General features: G+C 36.4%; 1 protein-coding gene across 2 annotated transcripts in view; it reads left to right on the top strand.

The window, feature by feature from the left end:
• The window catches only part of LOC109060208 (parvalbumin, muscle-like), a 38,235-nt gene that overhangs the window by 21,245 nt on the left and 4,110 nt on the right, over positions 1 to 12,880 (top strand). The window contains exon 1 of one of the 2 annotated variants that reach the window (XM_019077361.2): positions 12,749 to 12,859. The exons of the other annotated variant lie outside the window; for it this stretch is intronic. The gene's annotated coding sequence lies outside the window, so the exon portion shown is untranslated. Of the gene's footprint in view, positions 1 to 12,748; positions 12,860 to 12,880 lie in introns of those variants that run through there. 2 annotated transcript variants of the gene reach the window in all.

Raw genomic sequence — 12,880 nt, 5'->3', positions numbered from 1 at the left:
CATCTCAGATAAATATATTTATTTTTCATGCCAGCAATCCAACAATTTTATATTTAGTTATTTTTTCATTTCCATCCAAGTATTTTTGGACTGATTAAGAAGTTTTCAGGATTGAAAAGTGCAGTATGTTTATATAGCACCTCAAACTCTATTCTAAAAAAGATCTATTTCTGGTGTAACCCCTAAAATGACTTGTGTTAGACTTTAGCACAAATATACAGTAACAGTTTCACACGTGCATCCACAGCAAAAAGCTTAATACCAGATGGTCTATTTTCTCTTACACACACATGCTAACAGCCACTAAGTTGACCGGCAACTGAATGTGTTTAGTGTTTGAGTGTCCTGGTTTAGCAGAAGGCATTCCAGACCTCTTAGAGTCCTGTAAGAGATCCACAATCTGTCTGACAAGGACAGAACACCGTCTGTGCATGGACACACCTGAATCAAGCTGTGCTTTCTTTTCCTGAGTGGTTAAATCAGAGCAGTGCAGAACATTGTGGCACGGATCAATGAACTTGTATCTAATGTTAATGCAACGTCAGTTGGAAATGAAGCTTAATGTCTAAAGGGCCCCTTAAAAGGCAAAACAGATAGTCCACCTAAAAATGAGAGTGTCATCATCATTTACTAACCCTCATGACTTACTTTCTTCTGCAGAACACAAAAGGAAATATTTTGGAAAAATGTCCCAGGGTTTTTTGTCCATGCAGTGTTATTTGGACCCCAACGTTTTTCAAAATATCTTCTATTATGTTTCACAGAAGAAAGAGTCATACAGGACTGGAACAACTTGACAGAATACTTTCACTTTCACATTTAAATTTGTATAGTAGATTATTTGTTTTATCATCTGAAGCCATATAATATGAAATATCATGCTTTTACAATTTATCTTTAAAATAATGTCACTAATGCATTTTAAAAGCCCCATGGAATCAGAATGGGACATTTGTAGCTTTTAGTCCATGTCAATAAACTTTGAAAGCACTTTTAGCTGATACACAAGTTATACGGCCTTTTGATTCTGGGAAAATGGAACAAAAAATTTTGATGACTCATCCTACACATTCTCTCACAAACTTCCTGTATTAATAGGAAATACAACTGTGCCTATCTGTCATTTTATGGGTATTTTAGGGGGCCTTTCACACTACAGTAACTCTACATACTAAAAAAATGGTGCCCATGGATCCATAAAGAACCTTTACCGTCCATGGAAGCTTTCTATTCAACAAAAGGTTCTTTAGATTATTAAAATGTTCTTCACACTAAGAAAAAACAAGGTTCTTTTAAGAACTATTCACTTAAAGGTTCTTCAATGGTTGGGTTAACATTTTTAAGTGTGAAAAGGCCAAAAGTGTGGCTTAGTATTTTTGGGGCCATATACAGGGAAGAAAGGAAGAGGAATCGAAAGAGATGCTTTCTGACTCTCTCCTGTATTGATCCAATAAAGCCAATGATAGAGACAGAGTTAGACAGAGGACAAGCAATGAAGAGTTTAAAAATCAAAAGGCTCCTTCCCCCGAGTCTAGTGCGGTTTGGATAATTATACATCATTAACAGAAGAGAAATGCACTGAAGGGTGTTAACCAGTCTTAACCGCAGGACTACAGACACACACACACACACACACACACACACACACTGAGTTCTCTGTGAGCATCCGTGCCCCGTAGCCCATGTAATTGACGGTAATGACGATCTGACATTCCCGGCTCGTGGGATCTTTCACCTTGAGCAAAATTGGACTCCTAGCCGCAATGCGGTTTCTCTGAACAGCACGAGTTTAACGACCCGACGCACAACTGAGGTTTAAAAGTGAGTTTTGTTTAAACACCAGGTGGAAGGGAGCTTTCCAGGCTGCTTTCACAGACTCCGAGATGAAATCTTGATCAGATTAAGTCTAAATCTTTTCTTACAGAGCATTCATAGTTTGGAGAGTGCATGAAAACAAACATTCATTCAAAGTAAAAAATCTAAAAACTAGAGTTTTGTATGCGTAAACTCATAAAAATAGTTTTTAATCCTTTAACTCAGAAAAATTGTTTGTAGTCTTTAATACCAAAGCCGTGCTATTTTCTATTGTCAGTGGAAGATTAAAAGAGCTATTTAAGTGAATGTTCCAGCTGCTCTTTTTCTGTAGAATAAAAATGAATGAGACCCTGAGCTGTTACCATTAAATTGTTATAAATGTGGTTCATATGATTTGTATTCTAAATTACAAGTCTTCTGAAGACAACCAAACTTTTAATCATTTTAACTGTAATTGTTCATGTACATTCAAATATGCAAAATGTTTAATGACATTGATCGGTTTATTTTTATTCTTATTATTTTGCTGAACTCACTCCCGAACTTGCCCCCCCCCCCCCCTTCTGCCCCAGGCACCACTAAACTATAAACCCCCACCCCCAGGTCCCACATCCCCAGGTCCTTCCACTCCCTTTCCCACTAACATACGATAACATGCACCAGTCACTTTTTGCAGCATTGTTCTACTCACTACCTCATTCAGCATAGAACTGACATCATTCTACTGCCTCTTCAGTCAGTTAAATAAAAGAACTGCTCTCTGAGCCCTTTGTCACTTTAACATGTGCCTTGCGCTGCTTTTTAGCACTACAATCTTTTTATTTGCACTGTTTGTTCACCTCACTGGTTTGCACTCTCAGCTTTGTGCCTTGCGCTGCTTTATTTAACTTTATTTTTATTTTTATTGTATTTTAGATTTTAGATTTTATCTGTATCTATCTGTATTTTTAGGCTCTACTGTTAGTGTTATCTGTATGCACCGGGGGTCTGAGAGTAACGCAATTTAAATTCTCTGTATGTATGTACTGTACATGTAGAAGAATTGACAATAAAGCAGACTTGACTTGAATTGAAAGTGAAGGATTTTTGCCTTTGACCGCTTTTATTTAGAGCAGTGATCTTTTTGCAATCTTTTTTTACCCCCTTAGTCCAAAACATTATTCAAAGGCCCAATATAAGTCCTAATATAAAGTAAGATATTTCCTAATTTTTGATTACTTTAAATTACTTTTGACCTAAAATATATTCCATTCTTTGTTATCAACATCAGGAAGTGTATTAAGCATTACACATGATGCCACAGTTTTCTCAAACTGAGGTTTGTTAATGAATCAAATTATAAATAATTGACTGCCTTAGTTTTAGTAAAATGTAATCATGTATTAATATAAAAAGTAGCTGTAATCTGAGCATTTTGAAATATAATGTAATTGCAAGTGCTTAATTTTTGGAATCCAAACCACGTAATTCTGACCAGATGACATGTAATCAAAAAATACCCAGCACCATACATAAATTTTTTATTATTATTATTAATTTTTTGCATATTTGTCATACTTTATATATATATATATATATATATATATATATACAGTGATGTGAAAATTATTATTTTTTTTTTATTATTATTATTAATTTTTTGCATATTTGTCATACTTGAATGATTCAGATCATCAAACAAATTTTAATATTACAAAAAGATACCCCAATGAAAATACAAAATGCAGTTTTGAAATAATGATTTCAATAATGATTTCAATAATGATTTCAGTAATGATTTGGCTGCCTGCCTCTTGGATGTTAAAGCATGGATGTCCCTAATTTTTTTTTAACTGTGAATTAGAGTAAAACAGAGATTGTGGTGTTTACCCCTTCTGATACTCACTGTATACCAAATCTAAATCTTGGTGTTTTGGCACCTTATGTAAAGTCATACGTGAAAAATCTGGGTGTGGTGTTTGGACAGTGCTTTAAAGCTTGATGGACAAGTCAACCAAGTTGTGAATCAGTTCAGTTCTATATCAGTTGTGAACCCTGGTAAAAATTAAGTCCTTTCTTTCTTTTACTAATTTTGAAAGAGTAATCTATGCTTTTATCACCATGGGGGTTGCTTATTGTAAGTCAGTCTTCCTTAAACCACCTTCAGTTGGTTCAAATTACGGCTGCCAGAGTCCTGATGAGATCTCGAAAGCGTGAGCATATTACCCCTGTACTTCAGTCTTTACATTGGTTACCTGTGCGCTACAGGATTAATTTTAAAGTGCTCTTATTGGTTTTTAATTCTTTAAATGGTTGAGCACCCTCATACCTCTCTGATCTGTTGATAGACCACCAACCTGCAAGAGTGCTTAGGTCTGACAATTTCAAGCTTTTAGTGATTCCTAGAACCAGACTCAAGTCTAGGGGTGATCGAGCATTCACCGTAGCCGCTCCGAAACTTTGGAATAGTCTTCCTACAGAAATCAGAACCGCCCCTACACTATCCATTTTTAAATCCATTTGTTTTGCCTTGTGCTATGTTAAATCATTTTTATTTGATCTGGCTTATATTCATGATTTGCATTTGCTTTCCTTGTGCCTTGCAGTTTTATTTGTGACCGTGTTTTAATTCTGTCAATGGTTACTTATGTTGTACAGCACATTGGTCAACGGTATTTGTGTTTAGTTGTGCTTTATAAATTTAAATTTCATTTATCGAGGGAAAAAAGCTGTCCAATCCTGCCTGGCACTACGTGAAAGGGTAATTGCCCCCAAATCTAATAACTGGTTGTGCCACCCTTTGGCAGCAACAACTGCAATCAAGCATTTGCAATAACTGACAATGAGTCTTTCACATCACTGTGGAGGAACTTTGACCCACTTTTCTTTGCAGAATTGTTTTAATTCAGCCACATTGGAGGGTTTTCGAGCATGAATGGACTGTTAAAAGGTCATGCCACAGCATCTCAATCAGATTTAAGTCCAGACTTTGACTTGGCCACTCCAAAACCTTAATTTAGTTTTTCTTGAGGCGTTCATGCACTTGAGCTTGAGGTCACAAACTGACGGCCGGACATTCTCCTTCAGGATTTTCTGATAGAGGTCAGGTCCTGAAGCTGCAAAGGCAAGTGAGGCCTGTAGTTCTTTAGATGTTGTTCTGGGTTCTTTTATGACCTCCTGGATTAGTTGTCGTTGCGCTCTTGGAGTAATTTTGGTAGGCCAACCACTCCTGGGAAGGTCCGCCACTGTTCCAAGTTTTCTCCATTTATGGATAAAGACTTTGACCTTGGTTCACTGGAGTCCAGAAGTCTTAGAAATGGCTTTCCAGACTGATACATGTCAACTCTTTTGTTGCTCATCTGTTCTTTCATGATTTAACAGGAGGGGGCAATTAATTTTTCACGTAGGGCCAGGTAGGTTTTGACAGCTTTTTTCCCTTAATAAATTAAATCATAATTTAAAAACTGCATATTATCTTTCATATATATGTTAACAATGAATGCATACACACTTGTAATATACATATAAACTTGACGCGTGCATTAAAATTTGTATACACCTACACACACTCGCGATAGCACATGTGACACAAAAAAAAACACAAAAAAATACATATAAACTTGATCAAAAACACTCGCACATAAATGTAAACTCGTGCGCGCATAGTTAAAAAATACATCCCTAAATGTTTAATTTGTGTACATATATATATATGCAAGTGATTTCATATGATTTTTTTTTTATTAAACGGAATATTTCATAACGGAAGGCATTTCAGTAATTTTTAAGCGTGACCTGATGGAGAGCCAATCATTTAGAGGAGACTGGAAGCCCCACTTAAAAAACAAATGATTTTTGCTGCTTGTTTAATTTACTTAATTAAAATGAGCTACTGCAAAACAATTCTTTGTCCTGCCTTCTATAGTTAAAAAAAAAAATGTGTTCCCATGTCCCATTTTCTTACATTCAACCCAATTAATTTTGCTGCTTGTTTAATTTACTTAATTAAAATGAGCTACTGCAAAACAATTCTTGAACATTTTGTCATAATATAATTTCATTACATTCAGTCCATTTAATTTTGTAAAATGGAAGTTAACTTAATTTGTTTAGGACTTCATTAATCATGTTTGTTGCTGAAACTGAGCAGTAGATTTCTAGCTCCCAGCATGCCTTGTGTGGGACTGGATTGTTGAGGAAGATCAGAAAAGGATCTATTATATTGCAGTTTTTGTGATGAAGACTCAAGCCCGTCAATGTCCGGTACAGGAAAAAATTGGGATGCATATTACATTAACAACAAATACTGTGCTTTTTACATTACATGTAGCTAGGAAAATGGCATTTCGCTTGCTAATGTGTGCTTTTTTTTACTATCTAGAAGTCACTAGCCACAGTTCGGGTCTAACGTTGTGGGAGGGAAAGGGAAGTATTTGGGATTCATTGCACACCACAGGCAATGATGGATTGTACTGATGAGACTGATTCACTCTGTCGACTTCACTTTACTTCTTTGTCCTCTTCTTCGCCAGTGAGAGGAGCAAAAGTTGACAAAACCCAACAGCTTTATGAATTGAAACTTCCTATGGTCTGCCGTTTCCTCTGGATGATCATTCTATCATCTTTCTCAGACTGCTTGACGGCCTTTTCTGATGGCTATCAGAATGTGTCTGATATGAAAACAAAATATTTCTCATAACAACATAAATTATTCCTGGCCAGCCTCTCTTTTTCTGTCATGAGTTTTGTTTCCACTCTCTGACTGCGGACTTTTAAATCAATCAGGTTTTGGGCTTTCTTCCATCACTTCTCCTCTGAGGAGCAAATGATTAACTAAACCATTGGGGAACAGTATTTCATAACAACTGTTCATAGCACATTTTACATTTTTTTTATCCACCTTTTTTTTAACTGAATTTCTTTGAAATCACACTCCACTCAATACAACATCTGAATTTATAGATTAGGTTTTTTTTTAGTGAATTTCTTTGAAAGCACACACGTCGCAGTTCATTATCTGAATTGATGCATTCTTAAAGAGGTAATTCTGGTCTTTTCAGAAATACAATTTGTGTGGTTTGGCCATGATAACATTCTCTCTTTAAAAAATGCAGACATCATGATACATATTTGTGTGTGTTATATGAACTGTACGTGTGTTTTGTTCACTGTAGAGGACAGCAGCATTGTTTTTTTTCGTTTTTTTTTTTAGTGAATTATCAAGACATTTATAATATATGTGTGTGTGTGTGTGAAGGTAAAGACATTTATAATATAACAATACGTTTCTGTTTTCTAATTAAACTGCTGTTGATTTGGATTTAAAAAATGTTGATCTGAAGGGGTATTTTTTCATTTGTTTATTTTTGTCATGTATTTCTTCTGCTCTAAACACTAAATGCATTTCGCTGAGACCCAGAAGGTTAAACTGATTGTTGTTTCAGAATAAAACTTTGCCTGATGGGCACTAAAGATCCTTTTTTACCAGCTTCCACTCTGTGTCTGTCCTCAGATTTGCCTGTATAGCTACATATATATTGCGTTTCTATCTCTCCATTCAGAGCGTTAATAGACTCACACTGCCGGATTGGTGTGCCCTTTGTATTTGCTCACATGCGGCTGTGTTTTAGTAAATTGATGGATCACTGAGCTTGCCGTAATGTAAAACTCTCCTTCTGGGCTCAGCAGAAAATGTGTCAATCCTAATTTCTCATTCAAGATCTTTGTCTTGTGCGTGCAAGGCTTTAGACTGAGAGAGTGTATTGTTAGAGGGAACATGTTGGCCTTCTTCAACATGAGAGCCTGGAAAGTAGCATTGCGTGTTTCTCTTCACTTGTGACCTACAATGTTTGACTCTTTTCTACATCTTCTTAATTGTCTCATTTGAAAGTAGACATTTCACTCTCTATAGATTTTTTTTTTTGTCTGTAAGGCAAGCATACACAGAGTTTTGAAGTTTCACGCTCAAGTTCACAGAGACCGAGACGGTCGAAAGTGGATCCTGTTCGCTTTCATTATTTACAAAAGCTCCATTTTTTGTTGTTATTGTGAGTGCACACAAATAAACATAGAGTCTTTACAGATTTGAAGGATGTATTACTCGTATCTGTATGAGCAAAAAAGAGGCAGTATTTTAAGAGCAAGAGCGCATCGGCGCCTCCTGCAGTGAGTGCTGCTGTTCAGCTTCCACACTCCGCACAGACACTTGAATAGCACACATTTCTCTGGGTTAACATTAGATTGAGCACCCATATAAAGTTGCTGCTACTAACAGATTTCAGATTATAAGTCATATTTGAGGTAGATGAATGATAGGCCATCGTTTGGATGTCCTGCCCGATGTGTTACAAATCAGCCGCTAACGATCTGCGTGACTTTGCCGATGTGTACCTATTTTTATTCAACTAACCAAAAAAAAAAAACTAATAAAACCAAACCAAACCAAAACACAATCCTCTTCATGTCGACTATTAGGTGGCAGCTCTAATGTTTTCATATACGTAGATGTTTTTTAGCAGAGTATCTGTGGTATGAGCTGTAAAGGCACAGTCCTATTCCTGAAAAGGGGGCGGGGAGCAGCAGCTCATTTGTATTTAAAGAGACATGCACGAAAACAGCATGTTTCACAGAAAATAGGCATTTTACAAATTATATAATAAATGATCTGTGGGGTATTTTGAACTGAAACTTCACAGACACTTTCTGGGCCTGAGACTTAAAGGGATACTCCACCCCAAAATTAAAATTTTGTCATTAATCACTTACCCCCATGTCATTTCAAACCCGTAAACGCTTTGTTTGTCTTCGGAACACAATTTAAGATATTTTGGATGAAAACCGGGAGGCCTGTGACTGTACCATAAACTGCCAAATAAATAACAGTGTCAAGGTCCATAAAAGGTATGAAAGTCATTGTCAGAATACTCCATCTGCCATCATACGTGCAATCTAGGATATATGAAGTGACGGCAACAATTTTTGTAAGCGAAAAAAACAATAATGACTTTATTCAACAGTTCCTTTGTCAACAGTCTCCTCCATCTCTATATCACTGTATGCTGTGTATGCTCTTCTGTATCATCCGCGCCACAAGGATGCACTGCTTTATTCCAAATCAAAGCTAAATACATATAGAAACAGCGCATCCTTGTGGCGCGGAGGACACAGAAGAGCATACAGTGATATGGAGAGACACAGAGGAGACCGTTGACAAAGGAATTGTTGAATAAAGTCATTATTTTTGTTTTCTTTGCTTACAAACAGTGTTCCCGTTGCTTCATATAACCCAGATTGCACGTCTGATGGGAGATGGAGTATTCTGATGACGACTTTCATACCTTTAATGGACCTTCACACTGTTATTTACCTGGCAGTCTATGGGACAGTCTCAAGCCTCCCGGTTTTCATTTATAATTTCTTAAATTGTGTTCAGAAGACGAACGAAGCCTTTACGGGTTTGGAACGACATGGGGGTAAATGATTAATGACAAAATTTTCATTTTGGGGTGTAGTATCCCTTTAATTACATATTGTAAAAAGGGGCACAATAGGTGCCCTTTAAACAACATTAGATAGACGAAAATTAATGTTTGACTTGTAATGAAAAGGTATTTATAGAAAACGGCTGACTAAATCACATATTCAGTACTGGAAGCATTAAACATGACTGCTTGTTTCAATTAATCAGCAAGACTACAAATAATTATCATTGTTGTTATATGTTCCCAGAAGTCTAAACTTATTAATTGGTTAAATATTATTTGTTATAACAGCTATGCTTATCACTGTTCTGATAATGTTATGTACAATTAGTGTGATTTGTTACAGTCCTGTTTATATCTGCCACTGTAAATACGTTTTGTTTTGTTTCTAATTCACATACTGTTCCGAAAACCTTGACTCTCCTAAAGTAGATGCATAAAAAATTCATGAAGTATCATGAAGTATAAGTACTCCAGCTTACTTAGAAAAACAGCAGCCGGAGAAGAGTCTGCTGCTGACCTTTGTGCTGTTTCGCTCCAAGTCGCACTGAGAGAAGAGTCTGCTGCTGACCTTTGTGCTGTTTCGCTCCAAGTCGCACTTGTTTGTAAAGGTCTTCAGACTTGACCTTGCTTAACTTGTTCATGACGTGCGTTTTTACCTCCAGTGACATTTTCACTGCTATTTGTTGTTAAAAATTGTGTTTCCTTCTCTCCCGTGTGTTCATTATTGATGAAAGCGGAGTGGAATATTCTTTTGTTTCTTTTCCTCTCTTGATCTCTGAGACAGTATGAATAGAGAGTGTGTGCGTGTGTGGCTGTGTTTCTGTCACTGAATACTGTGTTCCCATTACAAAGCTGCCAGAGGCGTCCGGTTATCAACCAGTCACTCCGTGTCATGTTTTTGCCTGCATTGCGTGTGAAAGAGAATGCATTACCTGCTACTTGTTCAAATGGATATTGACTTTAGTTGATCTGCTTTAAAGTATGAGTGGCTTGTATGGGGAGCTGCTGTTTCAAAGTAACTTCCCCAACACACGCTCTTATAATACGTGACACTTCACTACCCTTGTCCTGCAGACGTAGGCTATTGTATGTTTGTAAGTGCTAGTGTGTTAAAAGCAACTGTTTGGTGGTTTTAACTGAGACTAGAGGTCAAATGTATTTGAGGTCAGGGCATTAGGAGCAGCTCTCCATGGCAGCTGTAGCCACGGTTATTATTGCCGAATCCTCTCTCTCTCCAGCTCTCTTTCATCTCCATCTCCGGCAATCTCGACATTCCCTGGCCCTGCTGCCAGCGGGGCTCTTGAGGGCTGACAGTTACACCCAGCGATGCTGCAGGATTAGAGATGGTTCTCCAGGGCCTCGGGGTTTCGCTATGCTGCAGAGAGATGAAATTAGCCCTCAGAAAGGGGAATTGGAGACTGGGTGAAAGTTGGAAGGAAAGGGGAAAGCCTTACAAGAAGAATGGTGCCTTCTGGGAAACAACCAGTGAGAGATGTGAAAGACACAAAGAGGAAAAAGTCTTAGAGGGCTTGTAGCACCATCCCTCGAAGATAGAGCTAGTAAGTGCAGTACCTCTGTAGTGTAGATATTATATGATTCATATTTCTGGTTGAATGGACAGTGAAGGGTCCTATTTTTTTTTTTTTTTTCCAGGGCAAAAAAAAAAAAAAAAAAAATTGTGAACAAACAATTTTTTTTTTTTTTTTTGGTTACACAATTGGTATCATCTAGAAAATGTAGTTAAAATCTTGTATTTAATAAAGTTATTAGTAGTAGTAAAAGTAGTAGTAGTAGTAGTAGTATTGGCCATGAAACTGTATTTTTGCCTTTTTTAATTTAGAAATTTTATTTATTCATATATTTTACATTTTATTATTTATTAATTATATTCATTACCCTATGACAATTGGAATAATATTTGTGACAAACATGGCAGGAAATTGTCATTCGCAGCATCATAAGTTATTTTGTATCAGTCATATTTTAGTATTTGTATACTATTATATGTTTTATTAATATTTTGGATAAGATTTCATTTTAATATTTTCAGTTTTCATTATAGTTTTCAACTTGTAGCAAATTTAAATGTATTTTAATCCAGTTTTATTCCGGTTTTAGTTTAGTTCAGTTTCAGTTTTTATTTATTTCTAGTTTCAATTTCAATTTATTTAGCTGGCATAGCAACATATCTCTCCTTCTCTTTTTTTTTATTTATAAAATTACACACACACACACACACACACACACACATATAAATCATGTGCATGATTTAGCAAATTGAGGGAAATACGCACGATATTGTTGTTCCCTCAATTTACTAAATCGTTTCTATTTTCTAATCCGTGTGCATGATTTAGCAAATCGTGTGCAAATGATTTAGCAAATCGAGGGAAAGAATTAGTAAATCAAGGGAATGAAATGGTAATCGTGTGCACGTTTTAGTACATCGAGGGAACAAATTAGTAAATCGTGGCACAATTTATAAATCGAGGGAATGAAATAGTAAGTCGTGCACACGATTTAGCCTACTATTTTTTATAGCAATCCTATATCTGTACTCAACACATAGTTATTTGATATGTGTATTTTACTGTATTTCATTTAACTTATTTTGAACCATTATGAGACATAGGCTACATTCTAATGCATGTAGTAGTATACTAAAAGTATGTACTTTGTTGAAAGGGAAAATCTACCATCTGAAGTGCATAGTACTGGGACTCATAGCATGTCACAGTATTTCATTTTGATTTCACAGACACTTTCTGGACTGGTATCAGAATATAGCATTACTAGTCTTAACATGTAGAATTAAAACTTAACATTCAGACCCATACAGGGCAAAAAGGACCCACTAAGGTATTTTTGTTAACTGAGCGACTTCATTTATTAAGAAGAGGAGTGTATGGGGATGGAAACAGAGAGAATGGGATCATTATGGAGAGATGCTTATCAAGAGACTGATGGGAGAGTGAGGAGAGATATCAAAGAGGGCAAAGAGGGGTGTGAAAATTAAGAAATAAAATCAGATAGAAGAGAGAAAGGGGTCTGTAGAGAGAAACGGAGATTAACAATACAAACAGTGTGGTGTGAAGACACACTTTAATGCAGGCCTGGAGCAAGACACTATTTTATTTTCTAAAACAGATGTGTGAAGCCCTGTAAGATCAAAAAAGAGAAACTGGGGCATTGTTCTCTCTCCCTCCTCTTTCTGTTACACCTTTAACCTCAAGTAAGCATTAAAGACGGTGACACCTCGGCTGAGGTCTAATGTCAATTAGCAAAACCTGTTCAAAACTTTGAGAGACCCCCTCCCCCCCCCACATTACATTCTGGTCTCAAGAACATTATATTATTTATTATTTACATGTGTGTGTATTAAAATGTACATCAAAATGCCACTCTATTGTGTTATAATGAGTGTACACTGAAGCCAATAGAGCTGCATTTTTTAAATTCAGAGTGACTGTTATATTCAGTTGACAGTTTGAGAGTTGCCGTGGCGACCGTAGTGCATCCTCACACAACACACCGGACTTTCTGAGTGAACACCAACCCTTCTGTCTCTTTTGCTCATAAAGGTTAGTAAAAATGATCAAAAT

This window comes from Cyprinus carpio, chromosome B3 (assembly GCF_018340385.1).
Source record: "Cyprinus carpio isolate SPL01 chromosome B3, ASM1834038v1, whole genome shotgun sequence".
NCBI classification, from domain to species: domain Eukaryota; kingdom Metazoa; phylum Chordata; class Actinopteri; order Cypriniformes; family Cyprinidae; genus Cyprinus; species Cyprinus carpio.
This window is presented reverse-complemented; position numbering and strand designations above follow the sequence as displayed.